Source organism: Protopterus annectens, chromosome 2.part2 (assembly GCF_019279795.1).
Source record: "Protopterus annectens isolate FY-2018-M chromosome 2.part2, PAN1.0, whole genome shotgun sequence".
NCBI classification, from domain to species: domain Eukaryota; kingdom Metazoa; phylum Chordata; order Ceratodontiformes; family Protopteridae; genus Protopterus; species Protopterus annectens.
In genome coordinates this window covers 691,801,815-691,827,342 of record NC_056730.1, presented here as the reverse complement: position 1 = coordinate 691,827,342, position 25,528 = coordinate 691,801,815, and positions in this window count along the sequence as shown.

Genomic DNA, 25,528 nt, shown 5'->3' with positions numbered 1-25,528 from the left:
AAAACCCTGCTATGTGGCACACCTCATCACAAAATGTGTCTCATGCAGAATAGAAGAGGACATTGTTCCCCACTACTCATCACTCACTAGAACTATAATAGAGTACAATGCCACTTTTGCTGTGTACCTCACAAGACAACTACAACAACTGGAAAGCCTGCAGCAATACCTCACAAAGAGCATTAGCAGCCTGAAATACATGCCATACACAGACCGTCTCAAAATGCTCCATCAGTACTGCCTTGCATATCGCCTACTCAGATGTGTTCACTGCCTAACATACAAAGCTATGTCAAATGCAGAGCTGTTGGACATGCTCCACGTAAAACACTCACAATCCCTCTGACCTTCGGACCCAAAACCACAAGTGAAATACAAAGGAAGGGGTGTACCCATTTACCTTATGGATACCCACACCTTCAGGTTAGTGGCATAGCATGTGGCCTTAGAGACCATGCAAGTGCAACTAACACTGGGCAAAGCTGCTCATCAGATTGTAGCCTGCTACAGATCACCTACCTTGTCACAGGAACCTCACTCAGTATTCCTGAGAACAGTGGAAAATATAAAGGTCCTATCAAACACCATTATATGAGGTGATTACAACTACCCAAACATTGAGTGAGAGAATTACTTGTGTTCAACATCCTTTGCCCAATGTTTCCTACAATTTAAAAGCTCTAACACCCTGGAACAGCTGGTCACCATGCCCACTAGAGGTGACACCATACTGGACATGAGCATCACCAATATGGGGTACCAGTGTTCCACAACAAAGATAAAACCCTTGCTGGTAATATCAGATCATAAAGTAATCACACTGGGCATCCACATCCCGCACCCCCACCCAGTCAATGAAACCACCGTGAAGACATTTTCAAAAGCAAACTGTACACATCCCAAGACAAAAGTGGAAAGTTCCAAAGACCTCTTGCTATAAGAGAATGGTATACAATCTGCTGAATCAGTTACAAGTGCATCCTATGAGCATCTACAGGGATGCATGGATCGAGACATCACAAATAAAACCAAGATGCACTCCAACAAAAATAAGAAAACAATCTGGTGGTCATTGGCCATAAATAAGCTAGACAACAGAAGGAGGAAACTAACACCTGATAGAGCCGACTTCACTAAAGGAAAGGCATCACTGATCATCAATAGGAAGAAGCAATGATTGCTCATAAAATAATTCAAAGACACTTTCAAAAGGCAAATTGCCAAGGACTGTAAGAATAACAACCACAAAGCCCGTGGTAGCTATACCAGACATGTAGGTGTCAACTTCCAAGTATGCTGTCAGCTACTGACAAATGGCAAGGAATACACTCAACCAACTTTCATTGCCCACATCCTGGGGGGAAAGTTCAGTGTAAACTCCCCCCCATCACCCCCAAAAGGGCCTGCATCCATCACAGAAGGATGCAGAGCCCCAGACTTCATGGACATGCAGGTAAAGACAGCCCTCTCCAAAGCCAAGAACACAGCATCAATGGGACTGGATGGTGTCCCAGGCTACGTCTTACACTAGGGCCAAAAGGAACTACACCCTCACCTACATTCACTGCCCAAACTCAATCATACAACAGGGTATGTACCCAAAGAATGGCATACACTAACAGTCATCCAGCTCCACAAAGGGGGTGCCATAACAGTACCTGGAAACCATCGCCCTATATGTCTACTCAGCCTGGTCTACAAAGCTATTGAGCAAATAGTTATGGAACCCATAAACAGAGACATTTGGGGCCCTCCAGACACTGGACTCTACACAACCTCACTTTGTTAAAGGCAGATCCTGCCTCCTAAACATAGTTGACTTACTTCAAACAGTTACCAAGGACATAGATGGAGGTGAACGTAGTCCACACAGCCCACCTGGACCTCACTAAGGACTTTTTACACCATTCCCCACTCTGTCATCATGGACACGCTTACCATCCTGAACATCAACAGCTATGTCACAAGATGTGTGGCCAAGTGGCTCTCAGATAAAACACACATGTTCAGAGTTGTGGGTGCCATGTTCGACTCTAAGACAGTCACAAACGGCATCCCACAGGTCTTGGTCCTGGGACCCCACCTGTTCAGTAGACACTGCTCAGAGGTACAGGCAAGCACTGGAGAAGTATGGCTGAACAGGTTTGCAGATGACTGCTAATTGTGGTCCATAATCGATTCAATGGCTGACACACACATCCTCCAGAAGGGGCTTACAGAGACAGATACCTGGTGTCAAAACAATGCCCCAAGAAGAATGACAAAGAATGCATAGTCATCCCCTTTGGCTAAAACAAAGTGCAAACAAATTACCACATAGGTGGTACTCCAGTATGTATGGAGAAAGTCATGAAGGCCCTGGGGACACAGTTAGATAGTAAACTCTCATTTGATGATCACATGGCTAAAGTGTTTAGACATTCCTTCTATGTAGCCCACCCAATGTCACTTAATGTAACCCACTTTGTCTAGTCTGATGATGTCACCACCCTACAAATATACCTGTGGAAAATAAAATTTGCAGTAATGTGTAGAGCACATCATGTAAATGCATACACCTATAAAAACATAAACCAGTTAGGTAGAGGTTTGAATCCTACACTTGACAAGTGTGTTGGTTTGTGTGTGATCTCCTCGGAGAGGAGCAACTTTTTGGAGAGTACTCAAACACCTTTAAAGTGGTATACTAATCTTTGTCAGGTCTGATGATGTCACCATCCTACAAATATACCTGTGAAAAAGATAGCTCACAGTAATGTGTATAGCACGTCATGTAAATGCGTACTGTTGTAGTAACATAAAGCAGTTAGGTAGGAGTTTGAATCCTGCACTTGACATGCGTGTGTCTGCTTGTGTGCAATCTTATTGGAGAGGAGCAACCTTTTTGGAGAGTACTCAAACACCTTAAAAGTGGTATACTAATCTTTGTCAGGTCTGATGATGTCACCATCCTACAAATATACCTGTGGAAAAGAGAGCTCACAGTAGTGTGTATAGTGCGTCGTGTAAATGCGTACTCTTGTAGTTTCATGTACCAGTTAGTTAGGGGTTTGAATCCTGCACTTGATAAGTGTGTGTGCGTCTGTTTATGTTTGAACTCCTTGGAGAAAGACAACCTTTTTGGAGAGTAGTCAAACACCTTAAAAGTGTTATACTAATCTTTGTCAGGTCTGATGATGTCACCATCCCACAAATACACCTGTGGAAAAACAGAGCTCACAGTCATGTGTATAGCACGTCATGTTAATACATACTCCTCTCGTGTCATGAAGTAATTATGTAGTGGTTTGAATCCTGCACTTGGTCTGTGTGGTTGGTCAATGGGCTGTGGGTTTTGCTTTTGCTACTGTATGACACCAGTATGTGCATTGCACATGTGAGTTAGCTGTGTGGAAAATACATATACGTACATGTGACCTCAATTATTGCATGTGTGGGAACCCTGCTTCCTCCAAGAACACATGTGACATATTTTCAAGAGTGTGCTGCTGCTTTCCAGACCTTAGGTCACATCTGTATGCTTGTGACAAGGCCAGCCACTGCAGTGATCCCTGGCCTAGGTCAACTGTGTCACACACACTCACGGTTTCTATAGAATTGTGTGAGTGAGGGTTTATGGTGGAGGTATATGTCAGACCTGTTCAAACGCAGCAGGGTCTATCAATGATGGCTATTCATTATAGGTGTACAACAACCTTTGTGGATATGCATGCAGACCCCTTATTGCTTATGTGATCCACCAAGGGATTCAAGCATACCTTTGGAAATGTGATTATCAAAGGAGAGATGACGTGCCACTTGGTTGCATGTACACATCGGTACCTGTTCTTTATGGTGGTGGCTACTACCTATGTGGTACTGTGGGGATACTATATTCTGTAAAGGAGGATGACTATGCTTTGGTTGGCTTATAGCTTTACAGCATGGGTTTGACAACAGGGATCTGTCTGTGTGATACCCTTGTGGAGGATGTGTGTGTCATCTGGAGAATGCATAATAGGCCACAGTATGCATTACCACATGTGGACAGACATAGCCCTACTGTGATTGTTTGTACCTAAGAGAGCTATATACCAAACAGGAGTGGTCTCAGTAATGGGTGCAGGTGAATACCAATGGTTACTGGCATAGTATAGTACCTGAAGTGTCCAAATATTACTGTGTGCCCTACATCTGTGTGTCAGTTGTCAAGACATCATCTAACGATTGGCTATGGTCAGGCTGTTGAAGTTGTGTATACTACCAGAATGCAAAACAATAACAGATAGTAACAGTATCACCCACAGCACAGTGTCAAACCATGTTATACACACATGTGTAGTCAAGTTCCAAAATGTGTGTAGTACAATGCATACTGGCCACCAATCGAGACTATGGAGTGTTACTGTGTAATACAGGGCGTGTCACCCTGCCCATGTGTCCACTATGCACGTAAATGCAGACAGTGCACTTCCACCATGTTCACAAATGTACACCTGCAAATCTGTGCCACACACATCCCACACATACTGTCCACGCTCTAACACAAGCTGCCAATACTACACACATCAGCCAAGTGGCACGTGGGCGGACAATACACTATTGGAACTAACCCTGGTGTAAACATTACTACCTTGACAATCATAGCTTACGCGCATCATGCCTGCTCAGCTACACCTTCAAGCATATCATTACACTCTACTGCTGACAACATGCTAACATTGCTATACTGCTATAAAGTCACCCTGTGCATCAGCACCATGGTAGCCTGTTCCAGCATCGATGTTACAGATGACAGAAGGTAGCACAGGATTCATCATATGCACAGGGTGTGTTGTTGGTTTGCCAGAGGCCTACAGTGAGCCATACAATGGACATGTACGTGTGTGTGTGTGTGTGTGTGTGTGTGTGTGTGTGTGTGTGTGTGTGTGTGTGTGAGGGCCAAGAGTACTGCTATGGGCCAATGTTGATGTAATGCCTGCATGTATGTGGTAGCCCTAGGTGTCTTGTTTATGTGTGTGTGTGTCTGCATGCACACAGTTCCACCATGTGGCTGCCATATATGGGTATTTGTGGGACAGTCACAGACTGTACCTGCCAGGCTTTACAGATCACCATCTCTAGCCACAGATACAGTACCTGTGCCTGGCAGGGGTGCTACTGACACTATCAGATACTAAGCCTGACTGGGTACTATCCCCGGAGGTAGATGGGTGTACACTGGACCCAGGTCCCTGCTGGGACTATCCAGAGCCATGTGCACGTGGTCTTCTAGGACAGTATATGGACAGCCCACCCCCAACATTGCTGGGGCTGGTACTGGCACTACGGGAGTGGCTGTGACTTGAGGGACGTCCGGGGCGACTGCCAGCTGCTGATGTTGCTGGCATACATCCACGTTGACGTCTCACCCATCCCGCACTGTCCTGACACATGGACATGACATTGCGGAGGACATCTAATGTCTCACCCCAACGTCTAGCCATGACTTCAGTGTAATTACTGATGGCACCTGCTAGGTCACAGATACTGTCATTTAAAGCAGTGTTATGTGCCCTCTGCACCCTTAGTCCCTGTCTGGTGTACCGTTCCATACATGCCTGTGCCTCCATGACAGCCTGGAACATGCGTGAAGTTGTAAGACCTGTGGCACGTCTGCCCGGGGCATGATGACCAGCAGTGCTCTGACGAGAACCCCTGGACATCTGCCTATGTGGTACTGTCCCAGACTTCTGGGTATGGCTGCTGTGTCCGGATGCATGTGCCATAGGTACCACACTGTCCTGGCCTTTGCCGACTGTAGACTGACCCTCAGCTAAGGGCATTGGTGATGAGGGATGTATTGGCAGTATGACTGTGTGCATGGATGAGGTGGACAGCTGTGTACTGTCGATTGGTGGCCCAATGACAGACCCTGGCAAACATGCCTGTGCCTCAACACACCTATCTTCATTATCACTATGTGACTCAGTGACATCAGATTCCCTGTTGCAGTGAATCAGCCCAACATCAGCACCTGTGAGAGGAAGACAGGGAACACACTTTATGACCTGTACATGATGTCAGAACACATGCACACATGCACACATGAACCCATGCACACATGAACACATGCACACATGAACACATGAACACATGCACACATGCATACATGCACACATGAATACATACACACATGAACAAACGATTACATGAACACATGCACACATGAACACATGAACACATGCACACATGCACACATGCACACATGAACACATGCACATATGCACACATGAACACTTGAACACATGAACACATGAACACATGCACACATGAACACACGATCACATGCACACATGAACACATGAACACATGCACACATGAACACATGCACACATGCACACAAATACACTCCTCACTAAAGCAGAGACACACACACACACACACACACACACACACACACACACACACACACACACACACACACACACACACCACCAGCAATCCAGAACATACCCAATAGCAGTTGATGGTGGGGCACAGTATCACAAGACAAACAGTCATATCACATGTGTCAGCATGCAGGACGTGTGTTGCTCAACAGCATGCAGTGCAAGTGTAGACAGTCCTTGTTAATAACAGTATACATGGCTTTGATGTATGTGTGTTGTTGTTCAGTGCTTGTCCTCACCCTGGAATACAATGTGTACATGGACACAACATTGCTGTGCAAGTATTACAAGCTCTTCAAAGTGCTGTGCACCATCACTCACAGGTATATATACCATGGCTGGATGTTTATCTGGGTGTCACATAGGTATCTGTTACTGATTACAGCGTCTGTGTCTTTAGAAGATAACTGTGGACACCGGTTTAGCTCATGCATGCTATGTATATGCACAGGATGACTGGTGCTTGTATACCTGATGGAATACCATTGCCAACATAGCCATTGTACAGTAGTTATGGTAAGTGTAGAACATATTGTGGACATAAAGGCAACAGCAAAGGAGGGTAGGCTCAATAACAGTCCACAATCCAGGAAAAAAAGAAAGAAAGTTTTTTATGACACTGGACTGAGTCGTTTTTCTGTTGCCAGTATTCGCGCTGAGTTGCTTGCCATACGTCTCTACATTGAACTGTGGTTCTGCATTTTTTCCTGGATTGTGGACTGTTATTGAGCCTACCCTCCTTTGCTGTTGCCTTTATGTTTTGATTTTATCTGTTTTTAAGCAACGGAGGTTTTACCACCTGTTTTGACCATGACTTTTCTTTTTTATATATTGTGGACATGCCAGTGCCAGCCATGTCATGGCATGCTACAACACAACTGCAACATTAAACATCACACATACCCAATGTCTGTCATGTGACCTATACACTCAATAGCATTACAAGACATATATGTGTCACTTTGTGAAAATGGGGATTGCTATGCATATTGTGTATAGGTGCATATGTTTGCACACACACAATACTGAGGTGCATAGCAATGAATGCTATGTGTAGTACTGTGGTTACTGTGACTGGATGGCGTGTTGTACCATGAGCCATCATCATGCAGCATCATGTGGTCACTCAAGGCTACTTATGTGTGCCAGACTGGCAGCTATCATGCTGTACCTGAACCGCAGTACCATAGCTACATTCACCATTTCACAGACAGTTGTTACATGGGTTTATAAGGTGCCCAATAGGGAGCATTGCCTAACATGAAAGTGTTGTGTGTTGGAGAGTGTCGCACTGCCCCATGATAGGCCTCTACCCCTCAGGTATATTATGTGTGCTGTGTGGATGACATTTGGGATATTGGAGTGTGACCTTACATCGTGTGTCTGAATATGTCATGTGTAGCATATTAACATGTACTGCTTATGACGGAGTTGTATATGTCATGTGCATGTGTATCGACTGCCTATCCAATGTCCACTGTAGTGTAGCCACAATTGTTTGGGATTCTCTGTGTATTGCATGTGTATGAGGCAGCCACTCACATTACTGAGATGTGCATAGTCTCACAACAAACATGCACAGCATGCATTATGCATAGGTGTGTTACATGTGTACATGGCCTACACCTCACCTATGACATGCACATTTTGTTAGCGATATTAAATGTAGAACACACTCACCAGCATGGGACTGCTGCCTTGCTGTCACACCAGAGGGACCTACAAGGATATGAAACAGTTTGTCAGTGGCAACAACTGTGGCATTGCTACTGTGGGTTGGCAATCTTACAGTAGCACAATGGTTGACAGTCACAGGCCAAAACATCATATTCCAAATTATCAGTATTGAACAACACCAGGCTCCACATCTTCTAACTACACAGTACACATCTCACATATACATGATCTAACAATAGAGGTAACAGTAGTCTACAGATATGCCATCTTACCTGCATGCTCCATGTGAACTTGCTGGGAGGCTCCGGCCTCCATGATGATGCATGTGTGCTGTTGTTGTTGTTGGCCAGGAGCCCCCAGGCTCAGGAGCAGCTTCTCCACTCTGGTGAGGGGGGATGGGTGGCAACCCCACCACCTGTGGCAAGCTGTTGCCTACGGACATCAGACGCATGCTTTCGAACATGTCTAAGTAAATCACTGCAGTGATGTCATACCTGCTCATATGTCTGGTTATGCATGCCTATTTAATTTATCCTACGGACAACATCTTGCCACAGTGCAGTCCGCTCATGCTGGTCCTGGCTGGTTCTTGAAAATAGCAGGATGTACTGTTGGATGAGACAGTTGGTTAAAATCTCATCCTCTGCATGGCTGTAGGCTGGATTGCAATGGTGGGATATGACCCTGGAAGACAATAAAACAATATGTGTGAGCAAGTCATGTGGCACACTTAACATTCTACAATACAGATATCACTGAACTGCCATCAATAGCAAACTGTTGTCTGTCAGAGGTTATACACTTTCAATACCACATATCAGTGCTCAACCCACAACTGCCTGACAGTGCCTCACACGCTCTATATATTTAAACATTTTCTGCACAGCAACTAAGAGAAACCACTATGCAAGACTATGCAACAGTACATGGCACACTGTATGCGACACAATGCACCACCTAGCCACAGGAGGTATAAATCAAGCTAATGCATAATGAAATATGTGATCCATTGCAATGATTGTAAAGTCCAGTTACAGTATTACCAGCATACCACACTAGTTGTTGGTGGAAAACACCTGCCTACAATACATGCGCATTCGTGACTATAGGTGGCATACTGCTGTACTAAACTATACATGTTGCTAGATATGAACTTATATCCTGTAACACACATATGACGAAGGGCATGTTACAGGCATACCCACACACACATCAGACATTCATACAGGACACAGAGGTATGGCAACCCAGATGAGCTTTACGTGTGTACCATACAGTACTGTGTTTCAGTACTTACAAACCCTTATGCCTGAGGTATACAATCTATGAGGACTACAGGGAACACACAAAACAGTGTTTCCAAGCAATGTGGACATACACCATACTGTGCTGTTTAGGCCTACAGCTTCAGGTAGTACTACAGTTCATACAGGGGTATGATTCATCAGCAGTAACAAGCAATGAGCATACATGTACTGCTTTATCCTCAAATGGCACACCCCAGTTAACACAAAGGGACTACGTCAGAACATATACCATACTGCTTTTTCTGGCTGGCAATAACATACACATCTTTTGCTGGGATCAGAGCTAGGACACATAATACCATGACAGAAACAGTTTCCCACTAAGCTATCCCACATATACACAACTGTGACACATTCACCAACACATTCACCATCACACTCAGTCAACCTCACATAGCAATTATTGCAACAAGTACATGTGAGTGTGTATTGGTTCATAGGTAGGTAATAGGCTATTGGCCCTAGGGCCTATAGAAGCCTAGTCAGATGGTACCCTGGCCTTTGACCCCCAAGTAATTTCCTTTCATGTGTCCCTGACAGGCAGAGCCACAAAGGTGATTCCCAGAGTTTATTACCTATCTCCCATCCAATCATCAAGACTATTCATGATGAGTGCTACTGAGGGGCTTTGTTTGCTGTTGATAGGTAGTTTGTTCCAGAGTATGGGATGTCTCTGAGATAGGAATCTATCCCTCCTGCATGTTCTGTTTATTGAGATGACAAGGTTTAGGTCCCTAGAGCATGTAGCTCGTAGGGATTGTGATCTGTTTATGTGGAGCATGTCAAACAGCTCTGGGCTTGACATGGCTTTGTATGTTAGGCAGAGGTCACCTCTGGGTTGCCAGTATGTGACACAGTCTAGCTGTGGTTTTGTGAGATGGCCTGCATAGGGCATCTGTTTGAGGACAGTATTACTCTTTGTGAGGTATGTCTGTGGCCTTTCCAGTTGCTGTAGATGTCTTGTGAGGTACATACTAGAAGGGCCATTGTACTCTATAATGGGTTTTGTGAGTGATGAGTAGAGGGGAACACTGACCTCTTTTTCCCTAGATGACACAGCTTTTGTGATGAGGTGTACCATGTAGACAGATTACATGACTAGTGTGGCACTGTGATTATCAAGGGGGAGACTACTGTCCACCTGTGCCCCATGATCTCTTATCACACTTTCGGTGTTAAGTCAACTACCACCTATGTGGTAGTTCATGGGTACAGAGTATTTAGCAAAAGGGATGCCAATGAATTTCAGACATTGAGCTTGAGGCCATGGCTTTGTCACCAGGCATCTGTCGCAGTAAATATTACTCAGTCTCTCCCTCTCTTTCTCTCTCTCTCTCTCTCTCTATATATATATATATATATATATATATATATATACATACATATAAACATCCATTGGTGTACATATATATATATATATATATATATATATATATATATATATATATATATATATATATATATATATATATAGGCACATATACAGTTCACCTTTCATGGTGGGAATATCAATTATGCGAAGTATGTGAGGTATACAGTTAGGTAATAATACTGCACAGTCTTGTGCGAAATGCATTGAAGGTGTTCTCAGCCCTTGTGGCTTTAGCAGGCCTCACTGGCTGCAACACTGCAAACCTAACAAATCACACTCACAGCGTTTAACCACCACATGTCATATACCAGCAATGTATGCTGTCTTGTTTGCCACACACTACTACCTACATGCAAATATGCACATAACAACCTTCACCAACATGTATATGACCTCCCTTCAGAAACAGTTGCAGTATGTCCCTTGCTCTATGCACATGTACAGATGCTAATATATCTGACACTGATATATCTCTCCATATGTGTGTGCCATACACACACAAGGTCCACACTGTTGTAAGTCCCTGGACCTCACAGCTGACCTGTTGGGCCTTGCTGCAACATGAACAGGTGTCACGTGTGAGCACACAGTAATATTAGAGGGTGTATACATAGCTGCTAATGCTAGATTAGCATATTAGCCTGGTACAGCAGTTGCCAATGCTAAGCTACATATTTATATGACTATCATGCATGTGTTACTCTGTCACATCCATGGTTAAACAGCTGTATGCACTACTCCCCCAAACAGCCATTGTCCACACTACTGTACAGAACACAGATAACATGGTTCATATGTTTGACATTTAATGCTGACTACATATATTACAGTTATGTCCCACTGCACACAGCTGCACACTGTTTGTCCATGGCAGTAGTTATGCAGGGCATCTGTGCATAGATACATACTGCTGCCACATATTGAAGTTTCAAAGTATGTAGAGTGGTCTTCAAATACATCTACTACATGCCAGTAAATACATATCTGTTAAATACCTTTCCTTTGTATGAGTTTGTAGTTTTCAGTTTGCTGTATCTTTGGCTTAATGTAATTTTTTTTATGATCTTTTTTTTTTATTATTTATTAGTTTATTATATATTTTTTCCACTGGTGTGGGTGGGGGTGTGAGTCTCTCTCACTCTCTCTGTCTTTGTCTCTGTGTCTCTCTCTCTCTCACTCACCTCCTGCAATGGGATGATTGCATGTGTGGCTAGCAGGTACAGCCTGCTTTTATAGGTATCTGCACAGGTGCATGTGATGGCCTCTGCACCAATTGGTGGCCACCATTTGGTAATTGCATGCAGCCTGCTGTGTGGTAATTGCAGTACTCACTGTCATAGTAACCCAATGCTATAAATTACTAAGTCAGGTAGGCGTAGCCCTTTTAGCTTTCCAAAGTGGGGCCCATGCTTGTTTGCTGTGGACACCGTTGTGTAAGTCAGAAGGTTGGTATAGTTCTTATATCGGAAGCTAGGGGTGTAGCCAGTGATATAAATGTTGTACTAAGACCTGAATGTTGCCACTTCCACTACACAGTTGTCAGTGTAGAATTGTACTCACCCCTACAAATGCTAACACAAGATACATGGGAGTATGTAGTTTCTTTTCTACTTATACAATTAACTGACATACAAAAGTAGTTATTGAGATGTATTCATTTGGCACATGAACTGTTTGTGAAGTGATATACTGTGAATATTTATTTACTCACTTTTGAACAGTTTGTGCTTTTTTAGTGTTGACATTAGCACAGGCTGATCAAGACAACTGGACAAATTTCTGTACTGAGTATGCCTACCTACATCCTTGGTAGACCCTGAACACACAGGTTTATTGTACATTTGGGTAGGGGTGCAGTAGGACAGTGAGCAGTATGTATTAATGTGTGAACTTTATCTTGCTGGACTTAAAGGGTTGGTGTGTACCTGTTAGTTTACCAAGGCAAGTAGTCTGTCTGCGTAGCTCCCAACTGTGGACCTATCCAGATGGTAGCCAGAGGTTAGCCTGTTATTGTTTGTGCACCACACCAGTCTTTTCAGCACTGGAACAATGGCATTGTCACAGTTGGTTGCTCCCAGTACATGGCTACATCCCTTAGTATTTCAGTGTTGTACTCCTACATAAGGGTATGCTTCTGGAACTCCTTCCAAAGCTATTTGCACAGTGTGTAACAGCAGAATAGCTGATATGCCTGTGTATTTTTGCCTCTGCCAGGCCTCTCAAACACTCAGGTACATATTTGAACATACTCAGGGAAAAGTAGGTTGAAGTGAGGTACACCTTTACAATATTATAAACATTAAGTTGAGACTTTGAGAGAACCAGAGCATATGGATTAATACACATTTCATGAAGTACAAGTGGTGTCTTACTCTTACTTATTGTCATTATTCATTAAGTGTAATTCACCACCTTTCTACCTAACTTCAGTAGCTTTCAGTGGGATTCAGAGGGACACAGCTAAAACATGTCTCGGAATCAGGGACATGCCTGAAAATTAGTCATACTTTTGGAAGTATGGCCTCTGCCCTAATCAGATATGCTAGTGTTTGTCCTGCTATGAAACTGTGTGGGGGTTATAAAGTGCTGCTGTTACATTATTTCCTGCTAGAATGGCTGGTTTTCTTTTCACAGTCATGTAATGCAATTTCACAAGAACTGCTGGTAAAGATCCAGAACAGGATTTGTGTTATGGCATTCCTATTTGTCCTTTACATTCACTCATTCTGATACATGATATATTGATTTCAGCACCAATTTGTTGTATGTTCACCATGGCTCAGTGGTACTTCATGCAGTCTAGTGTGTACAAGGTCCGGGGTTCAAGACTGAGAGAGGTATTTTATTTTGCTGCTGAGCAGAACAAGGGCTCTGACATACAGAGTGACTAAGGCACCTTTAATCAGTTGTAAGTGGGTTTGCGTGGGTTTGCGCGATGCTTAGCTAAGCGCACACAAGCTTAGCTAAGTGCACACAAGCGCACACAGGCGCACACTCGCTCAAACCCACTAACTACTGCTTAAAAGTGCTTACTCCCGCTAACCCCCTTGCTCATTTCTTTGAAAGAAAAGAAAATGGGGAGATAGGAAAGTGGTGAAAAAGGGGCACAAAGAGGGAAAGACAGTAGGGAAAACAGCTTGGGATATGCAGGATGGATGTAGGGAAGGTCCACAGCTGCCTATTTCTTTAACAGCAACAGCTGTGCATATACTTGTAATTTGAAGGGAAATTTGAAACCTTCCACCCCTGAAAGGGGTGAGGACAACGAAGTATGCTGTACTGCCAATTAAATTTCAGTTTATGAGTCCAGCTGACGTGTGCAAAATGGCCAGCTATATATGGGGCATCATTTTTTTGTGGGCGCAGATTGCCCTTTTTTTTTCAGGTGAGAGTGGAATGTGGGGTAGGGAAAGTATATTTTGGGAGGTAGGTTGTGGAGGTAAACAGACAAGACAAACAAGACGCATACAGGGGTGGAGTATGACACATGGGGTGGGTGAACACCATTGACGGGGAAGGGTATTTGGAAATTGCAAGCCCATGAGCCCACAGATGGCAACATTGGAACTGAGATCCCCACCCATGGGCAGTCACCACTGCACCTTCACAGCCCAGAGGGTGGCTGTGCTGGGGGTTGTGTAGGAGGGGCAGACTCACCAGTGAGTCGTGCCACTCTTGCCTCGAGCTGGCATAGAGGATCAGCGACTGAACGCTCGATCTCACTACGCACCACAGCCCAGACCATTTGGAGAGTGATAGGTGGCCCTCCTCTGGCCATGCTTGCATGGGGGGGACGAGCCCATCCCCTGCAGCACTTCCACCCAAAGGTGGCACAGGACCAATGGAGGAGGAGGTCACGGGCTGGGCACCGGAACTGCTGGTGCCAGGTGCCATCGCCAGCTGAGGTGGGACAGGTGGGTCCACTGGGACCGGCCTTCCCATACGTTCTATGTTTAGGAGAATTTATTGACAATATGGGTTGGTAATAGCCAACAGCATTCTAATTTAGTTGTAACAGCATACAGTAGTATTCCCATTAACCCAACACACCAGAGTTCCAACAGTTGAACAGCAAGCATAACACATGCCTATATAGAACAACAGTGGACATTCCAACAGCATGCAGGATTTATTGGTGGCAACAGGCCACTAAGATTGTGGTATCTGAACAGGGCACATGCATCGAAGTAAATGCAGATATTTATAAACCAATAGGACATGTGTCCCAACAAATGTTATGAGATTTGACATACCCATTGAGGTGTGGAATTGCATTGTTTATGCACATACAGTAGGGTGTAAAAAGATACCTCCATTAACAACTTATATATATACTTATAGTTTACACTACATTCCTATTGATTGCAGTTATATATCCCCTACATATATTATTACACTAGGCAATGTCCATTAAATTGTGAAATGGGTTTTGCTAGTTCTTGTTATTCCTGACCTGTATCTGACATACAAACTGTCCTGGATGCAGATGTTACTGCTACATATTTATATTTTTCATTTATATTTCTGTATCTACATATCTGGATGTGTTCAGGTGACATTATCAGGTATATGTTGACAGCCCCCTACATTTCTAGCAGCACACTGACATTTCTAGGGAACACAATAACAAGCTACTCATGTGCCAGATTAACCTGTACATGCCGGCCATGAACCGACAGTTGAGGACTGTATATATGCTTAACAGCTACTGGCACTCCCTTCATCCACTTTATATGGGCCTACCCATGTGTGGGTTGACTGCACTTAATACAACAGTACTATTTCTATAATGCAAGGGTACAACAACATATCGAAGAAAGTGACACGGACACACTCCAGGAATTACACCTTTATTAATTACATTACACACTTTTCTAGTGGCTCTCTCATTTATTTGATATATCAGTACATGCAGAGGTCTTTTATTCAAGACATATTATACCTTTATTAATGGGTTAAAACACCTTTTCACGCTGTCTCACTTATTTTATATAACAGTACATGCAGAGAAGTTATTCCACACTTATTATACCTTTATTAATGGGTTACAACACTCTTTTTCAGGCTCTCTTACTTCTTTTATATGACCACACATGCAGAATAATTACTAACCTGCCTAGTGGCACAGCCTTAGCAGCCTATCTGCACAGGCATGCTGATTCGCAGCATGGACACTTGCAGCTGTGAAGTAAATGAAGGGATATTGAGACATACCTATCCATAATATAGACTACAATAGCAATTCTTACATGCTTCATTCCATGGCTACATACACAGTAGTGGGGCATTTTCCATTCCATGGGCCTCCTGTATCCACTGGTTCAGTCGGTCCTCCTTGCGTCTCTTCAGGTCTGTGAAGTGGTGTCTGACCTGCTCACCAGTCCGGGTGATACCTGTGGCACTGGTGAGATCATGTGCTAAATGGTTCCAGGCTTTTGCTTTGTACTCAGTGCCCTGAAACTGGCCCTGCAGGAGTCTTGCATCATGATGATGGACGAGGAGCCAAACCATAAGTTTTGACTCCTCAATGCCCCACCATTGCGCTCGAAAACGAGAGCCCTCTCCAACACCGGCCATACTGCCTGCAGATGGGAGCTACAACCGGTTATGGCAATTATTCCCACCTATGGAGCTTAAATATGCCTCATTTCCCGCACGTATTTGTGATTGGCCAGTTTTGAAAAATCTCAGCTGAGAGCAAACCTGCTTAGCAATGAGTAAACTTACATTGATATATATGAATGTGTTGGAAATGCATCCATATTTAAAGCTGTCATGGCTTAGTGGTTTAGTACTGTGATTATGGTGCACAGGATCCCGGGTTCGAGGCCTGGTATTGCCTTTTATTTTACTACTGGCCAGACCGGATAGGAGGTGTGGCTATGTTTAGCTGACTTTGCTCAGCTTTGCCCAACGTTGCTCGACGTTGCTCTACGTTGCTCTACACTGCCCAACGTTGGTCGACGTTGCTCTACGTTGCTCCATGCTGCCCAGCGTTGCTCGACATTGCTCTACATTGCTCTATGCTGCCCGACATTGCGCTAGTTGGCGTGATGCCCAGCTCCCCGCAAAACTATTGTGCTAGTTAAAGCAGTACTAAGCTATGAGCAATTATACTTCACTGTGCTTAATAATAGTTAACTTTGCTTAGCAGTGTTTCACATTACTTATGCATTTATCAGTATGCATGACCATTCCACCTCCTTATAAATATATATATATATATATATATATATATATATATATATATATATATATATATATATGTAATATTGTTCACTATCACATAGGCCATTTCAATGCATTTTACTGAAATTTAAAAGGTAAATATCAGGAATTCTTTTTATGCACATATTTCATACAGAAAATAGGAAGAAGAGTGGTGGGACTCAAACTAGGAATGCCTCCTCTTTGTGTGAGGGCTTTACCACTATGCTATTGCCATTTGGCTTAATTTGCATATAAGTAATTTATTATCCTCTTCGATGTCTACACTGCTAACTGTAGCAAAGCAATGGGCAAACCCGCGCATACACGCGCAAATACAGGCAGCTATATCGTGAATGATAAAAAAAAAAAAAAAAAGGAAAGCTTTACATTTTACACTTGTACAGAGATTTAGAATGTGGGGGAGTGTAGTGTTGGGTATGTAGACATTTGAGCGGACTCGCTCATTTCAGTTGACATTTGCTGTTTAGGCACTTGCAGGGGCGTGGATATTTGGACTGCTCGGCAGTCTGACATGCCCCCTGCACTCGTGCACACTCCGTGTTAGCCTTAGAGTTGAGTCAGCGTGCCCTCATGAATATGCATGACTCGCTGACATCATACTCTTAGACTGCAGTGTCCGTGTTAGACTTAGTCTTACACGGAGGATTAGTGAAGCACAGCCATAAAGTTACACACACACACACACACACACACACACACACACATCCGGATATGTGCAGTCACTTGTGTGAACCCATACACACTGGATAAAGTGGTGCTTATGTTTGCATTGCCTGACTGAGCACCCAATAGTGGACATGTTGAATAAATGTGTATTGACTATTAAAATAAAACCTGCTAGTATGCATGCTTTGAATACCATGGCTGCTTGGGTATTGCTTCACGTCTGTCCCTCTTGGAACTCATTTATATTGAATTAGCATGAAGTACTAATGAGACTGTATTCTAAGCACCAGAACCTCACTGCTCTTACAGGAAAGACATGAACTGCAATACAGTAAGTATTAGAAAGACAATTAACGGCATCAACTGCTCAAACAATCATTGTGTGCTCAAATGATTTATTACACTTGGAATGCATGTTACCCTCTCTCTGTATCTTGTGGAGCTCCCTGGGCCTCCACTACAAATGGGTTTTCCACTCGCAGTTAACAAAACAATAAACATAAATAGATAGATAGACAAACAAGTAAGGACTTTCCACTTCATCCACTGCAAATACCAGCTCCAAATAATTTATGGGGGGAATTTAATAAAGCCTACATGGATTTTTTTTAATGTAGGCATTGTGGCACACTGCTTACCTGAAAGTAAGCAGGTTTGCGATCCAGTAAGCAGAGCTGAGTGGCATGCACAAGCACACCAACATGGAAGTATCTGTGGCATGCAAATCACTTCATAAGCAGGTGAATTGCATGCAAATGTGGGAGCTAGACCGATCCAGCAAGCAAATAGGCAGTCCTGCAGACCCTATTTTGGTATCCATAATGTACATGGAAAAATTCTGTATACAGGATGTTAAACAGACAAAAGGGGCTGTAAAGATCCAGTTAGAAGGACAGAAATAGCATAGCAGACACAGATATGTGAAAAACTGTCCATTGTGTGTCCAAAACCTAATGGAAAATAATTTAAAATGATGTAATATATTTTTTTAATAATCAGAGTATGTTTGCACAGTGTGCCATACTGTGCAAAGATACTGTTATGGAAAAAAAATTAAAAAGAGTGTAAAAATAATAGTATGTGACAGTAATGCATGATAGGACCTTACGGAGAATATCTACAAAGCTGGAATGGTGCTTTTGTGAATGAGACAGAGCCTGGCACTGTGTAGTTTCCATGTGGTGTGCACGGATCCCTATGCAAATGAAGTGGGGTTACTGAATAGCACAAATGGGTATCCATATTCGGATATCCCTTCAATGTAGGCACAGAACCATGTTAGTGTCCACAGAAGAGGTAGCTGACATCAAAGGGGAGGTGTGCGTCTGAGGACTTGTAAGCTCATTGGAGCTTAGCGGCACCTATTTACATGGTGTGCTGAGTGTGGGGGGGTGTACACTGACAGCTAATCTTTATTTAGCTTTGGGGTGCGTGTTTTCACCAGTTTCCATGTGTTTGCACGGCACTCCATTGTACTGAGCATGACCTTTCATGGGAGTGTGTCTAGTGACTGCTGAGCTTTGTTTATCTTTGTTGTGTGGGTTTGCATGGTGCTCTGCAGTGCTGAGCGAGGAAGGCTGTCAAAAAAAAATTGTCTGAGAAAGCCAATGATATATTAATTACTGATGACCCCTGTTTTACTTTAACTAGGGCCATTAAAACCCCTTAATGATGTACTTGGCAGGTGCAATGCATCATAATTAGCCAATCACACAGGCTGCACATATAGTAGAGCAGTATAAAGATTGCATACACCCTACAATCTGATGTCACCCCCATACTCTGCACCAGTGGAGTAAAAACGTGAGATTTTTAACTGAAGGAATGCTAGGGGATGCTGCAGGTCTGCTACATATGTGCTAGATGCTGAGGTCAGTGCTGATGCTGCTGTTGACAATAGGCCTACGCTGAGAAGGAGAAGAGTGTTCATGCCGAGGGTAGCCTTCCAGGAGCTACATGAGCTGGAGATTGTAGAGAGCTACAGGGTGGACAGGGACATATTACAAGAACTCAATGAGCTGTGCCGCCCTCAACTTAGACCCAAAACCAACAGAGGGGAGCCCATCCCAGTGGAAACAAAGGTATGTGTCGACCTTAGGATAATAACCACAGCTACCTTCCAAAGACCAACTGGAGACATGATGGGGGTCTTACATGCATCAACATCCAGGGTGCTCCACCAGTTCCTGGATGCCATGCTACCACATGCCAGTGAGCACATTTATTTTCCCCACACCCCTGAGGAGAGAGCAAGCAGTATGCAACACTTCCATCATGTAACACACTAACCTGAGGTACTGGGTGCCACAGATTGCACACACGTATACATTACGGGACCACCCGCGGGTATCACTCCAACTGCTAGGTCATGTGCAATGCCCAGGGCATTATCATGAATGTGTGTACTGGCAGCCCTGGCAGTAATCATGACTGACATATCTGGCATGCATCACAGCTGTATCAGATGTTTGCTACGGGGGACATCCCACATTGCCATTTACTGGGGGATGCTGGCTACACACTGGAACCGTGGATGATGACATTGATCAGGAATGCACACACACCCATGGAAGAAAGCCATAATGAGGCACACAAACAAACTAGGAATATCATAGAACATGTGTTTGGGCTGCTGAAGTCAAGGTTCTGGTGCCTCAGTATATATGGTTGAGGCCTGCAGTACTCTCCAGCCACATGTGCACAGATGTTCACAGTATGTGCCATGCTACACAATATGATCCTGAGGAAACAGCTGCAGCAGGATCAGCAAAGGGAAGGGATACACAGCCCCTCACCAGTATCCAGGTCCCCACAGTCACACCCTATTGAGGATGTCCTTTTAGGCAGACATAGGGCTGCGCATTATGCCCTGGCCTTGGCCAAGAGACAATGTATAGCACATGCACTGACAACATAGGGCCCTATGGACTGACACCTTACTCTGACTCGCATACATACAGAAAAATGATGCCAGCAAGCCCACACAACCTGTACATAACCATGTGTAGGCTGTGTACTGCTTGCATCAGACAGAGTCAGTCCCGAACTACAGGTCTGTCAACTGCAGCATTCACAAGTTAAGTCACTCTCCAATACACCACTTGTAAGGGGTACTAGAATATGTTTGCATACGTATGGACCTGCCACATGTATGCAAGGGAATATAGTGTGCTACTGGGCTACTTGCAGAGATCTAACAGCCACTTGGGACAAGAAGTACTCTATCCATCAGTATGTGGTCCATAATATTCACTAGGCCACATGGCTAGGTAGTCCACTACATTATTCAAGGGAGATGGCAAACAGTGGGGGTCACAGAACAGTCACATGACTGTCTATGCCAGCAGAGTATGGGCTGGTCATTCCCCACCCCAACACATCAGTGTTCCCTTACAATTGCTGCAACAGTAAGTCTGCAATGATATATTAGCAGACCAGACAATTCCAGGGCTGTGACATAGAACCTGGCCACACATTTTATTTCTCATGTAATGCAGGGGTGGCAATGTATGTCTGTATGCTGTTGATAGTGTGAGGAATGAAACCTCTCTGTCTGGTGGCTGGTGTAGCTCACTGGGCTAGGGACATTAATATGGGTGATGGTATTGATGTTTTGAATCTGGCAGCATCTACCTCTTTTGCATGTGAGGTACTCGTAAGGTGGTATTCCCATAGATTGTTATACCCCTCAATCTGTTATTGCAAGAAAGCTGGATGAAGCCAGAGAGAATGGGGGAACAAAGGGCAAAAACTACAAACAGATATTACATATGCTCTGAGTAACCCAGAAGGTGGCTAGTATAATAGCAGGTTGCAACAGGACAGTTTAGATGCAGGATTTAAAGGCCATCACTTAAATGTTTCTGTAGTTAGAACAATGTAGTGACTGGATTTCACAATATTTTACTGGAAAACCACAAATGTATGAGGAACAGACCAGACATATGGGGTGAAATGATGGACATTCTGCAAAAACATGTACAGTGAGAGGTATGCAGACTGTCACCCTGTTTATGGTGTTACATCATGTACCCAGTCCCATATTAAGTACACCAAACAGCCGGAAAATGCCTTGGACAATTTCAGGGAAGTGCTGTACTGAGGAAACAGGTGCAGCAGCTGTCTGTAACACACAAAATCCCAGACCAGAGTACAGGTAGCTCTGACCTGGAGTCACTTTGTAAGTACTGACAGTCACATTTGCATGCTCCGACATTTATTTAACTTGAGAACAAGTCTGTTGCCTCTTAGGTTCATAGGCTCATAGGTGTGTACTAGGATAATGGCCCTGGGGCCTTTACAAGCCTAGCCCATAGGATTACCCTGGCATCGTGCCACCCAACCTTAGTTCCGAGTGCCTCAGTCAAGTAGAGCCACTGGAGTGATCCCCAGGGTGAATTTTCTATTTCCCATCCACTCATCAAGATTTCAATTGAAGAGGGCCAGTGAGGTGCTCTGCTTGACATGTATGGGAAGTCTATTCCATAGCATGGGCAGTTTCTGAGTTATGAACCTATTCCTCCAGCATGTTCTGTTGATTGTGGTAATGAGGTTGAGGTCTCTGGAGTGTGTGGTGTGGAGGGATTGGGATTTCTTTTGATGTAGCATTTCTAACAGAGCTGGGCCAGACATGGCTTTGTAAGTCAAGCAGAGATCACCTCTAAGTAAGCAATATGAGACAGAGAATAGTTGGAGTTTGTCCATATAGGACAAGAGTTTAAGGCCTAGGATTCTCTTTGTGAGGTACTTTTGTGGCCTCTCTTGTTGTTGCAGGTGTCTAGTGAGGTACATGCCAAATGGGGCATTGTACTCGATGAATGGCCTAATGAGGGAAGAGCAGAGGGAGACAATGGCCTTTTTCTTCCTGGATGCAAAACCCTTAGTAATATGATATGCCACATAGAAGGACTTTTTGACCACAGTGGCAATGTGCTGGTCAAAAGAGAGGTTGCTGTCAACCTGTGTTACCAGATCTCTTATAACACCTTATGTGTTCAGTGGACTTCCATTGATGTGGTAATTCATGGGAACCGGGTTTTTCAAAAAGGGGATGACGACACATTTTTGGCATTGAGCGTAATACCATGGTTCTGAAGTCAATCGTTGGTCTCAGTGAGGCCTTTCTGTAGGATGTTAACATCACATGGGGAGTTAATAATAGCTCCCAACTTGCAATCATCTGCGAACATTGTCAGCTAGAGTCCCTGTGTGTTGGCCTGGACTTCAGAGAAGTAGATACCGAACAGGAGAGGGCCCAGGCCAAAGACCTACTATGTGGAAATATGTCTGTACATACAGACAATTACGTAAACATATCTGTCTGTCCCTATCACCCTCACACATGATTAGTGTATCTTTCAGTATGTGGCACATATATATATATATATATATATATATATATATATATATATATATACATACACAAAGTACAATGATACATAGACTCTTCACATAAATCTATATAACACATTTACGCAACGTACACACACAGCAACAGTTAAGGAGAGTTCCCTGTTACACACATTCATATGTATTTATATATATATATATATATATATATATATATATATATATATATATATATATATATATAGATATATATATATATATGTATATATATATGTATATATATATATATATATATATATATATATATATATATATATATATATAAAATAGTATGGGGATGTTAGCGTTGTCGCCTCACAGTAAGACGTTGTCCTGTTTGATTCTCAGCTAAAGCGTCTTCTGTGTGGAGACATGCGTGAATGGGTGCACCGTCGTTGAAGGTTGTGCATTAGAGCTGGCAACTCAGCATGTAAAAATCTACTGCCAATCATTAGCGGACCAGAGTTCCACTGTGGCGACCCCTAACCGAGAAAAGCCGAAAGACACAACAACAGTATGGGGATGTACGAATGTCCCCACATACTCTCTGAATGCTGGGGTTATCTGCACTTAGACATCACAACTGGTGTCTGGTGGAACCAGACCAAGGCAGCAACAGTATATAATCCACTCACCCACAGACCACTGAGCCTGTGGAATTGCACCCTGTAGACAGACAGAGGTGAGCAGGTTTTGCAATGTGCAATGGTTGCAATGCATGGCTTGGACAAGCCATATTGTCCCTGGCCACATGTCTGCCTATCTAACTGCAACAAGCCACATATGGCCATACTGGTAAGTGTACACACATAGCAGATATATTAACAGTTATCCCACTTCTAGGACACTAGATACAATAACAGTACCAAGCAGTATCAATCTGCACGTCATACTGACCCTAACCCTGAGCAGTATCCTTCCTTCACCAAGAATGATGCCACAATATAGAGACAAGATGATCAGCTTTAACAATTGGCTTAATGTCTGGTGTCATTCAAAGGGGATCCAGTGTCTGTCTGCCTGGGATGACATGCTTGACAAGCCACGCTGCTTCGCAAGGGACGGCTTGCACCTGTCACCCCTGGGATTCCGGATATTGGCTAAGGCTCTTGCCACCCCCATAGTGCCTTTTTAGGCAAGGCTCAAATTCTAAACCTACCACCCTAGAAAACAAAAATGGGAAGAAACTGAGGGTAATGCTGCTCAATGCCAGAAGTCTAAATCTCAAAATGCACGCACTCGAGGCCCTTCTCAGTATGGAGAACATCGATGTCTGTGCTGTAACTGAAACCTGGTTCAAGGCTCCTGAGAGCACCCGGCACTATTAGGTTTTACCTCATATCATGCGTTCGCCCCAAAACCGGACCACACCACAAAAGGAGGGTGTATCCATATTCATAAAGGATACCCACACCTCCAGGTTGGTGGCAATGCAAGCTTGAAACCATCCAGGTGCAACTAACCATAGGCAAAACTGCTCTACAAATTGTAGCATGCTACAGGCCACCCTCTCAAACTCAGGAACCCCACACAGCCTTCCTGAAGACACTGGAGGGTATAAATGTATCTCCAAACACCATCATATTGGGTGACTTCAACTAACCGAATATAGACTGGGAACATTACTCAAGCCCTAACTTTCTAGCCCAACGGTTCCTGGAGTTCATAAATTCAAATGCCATGGAACAGCTAGTCACTGTTCCCACAAGAGGAGAAAATATACTAGATCTCATTGTCACAAACATGGGGACAAAATGCTCCACACGAAGTATATCCCTCATTGGTGAGATCTGATCATAAACTAATCTCACTGGAAATCCACATCCGCCCCACCCCAAACAAAAAGACCATAGTGAAGAACTTCTCTAAAGCAAACTTCACACTACTCAAGACTGGTGTGGTATCCTTCAAGGCCCCTGAGCCAGAGGAAACCACAACCCAAGCTGGAAGCCCTTACAAATGCCTTCTATGAACACCTCCAGGACTGCATGGATCAGGCAATCCCAAATAAAACCAAGACTCTTTCCACAAAGGGCAAACGTCCAGTCTGGTGGACCCCAGCCATTAACAAACTTTACAATAAGAGGAGAAAGCTATTACATGATAGAACAAAATCCATAAAAGGAAGTCACCCCTGATCATTATTAGTAAAAATACGAGCACTCATAAAATCAACTAAGGCCAATTTTGAGAGAAAAATTGCCATGGATTCAAAGGAAAATCATAAGGCCTTTTTCAGCTATGTTAGGAACCTGGGTGGAAACTCCCAGATATGCTCAGAATTAGTCCAAAATGATACAAAAATCACTGAACCCACAGACATTGCCAACATACTGGCAGACAGGTTCAGTGCAAACTTCACCCCGGTCTCCCCCCCTAAAGGAGAGATAACTATCCCAGCCGAGTGTAGCCTCCCGAACATCTCAAATGCGCAGGTGAAAGCTGCTCTCTCTAAAGCTAAAAACACAGCATCAATG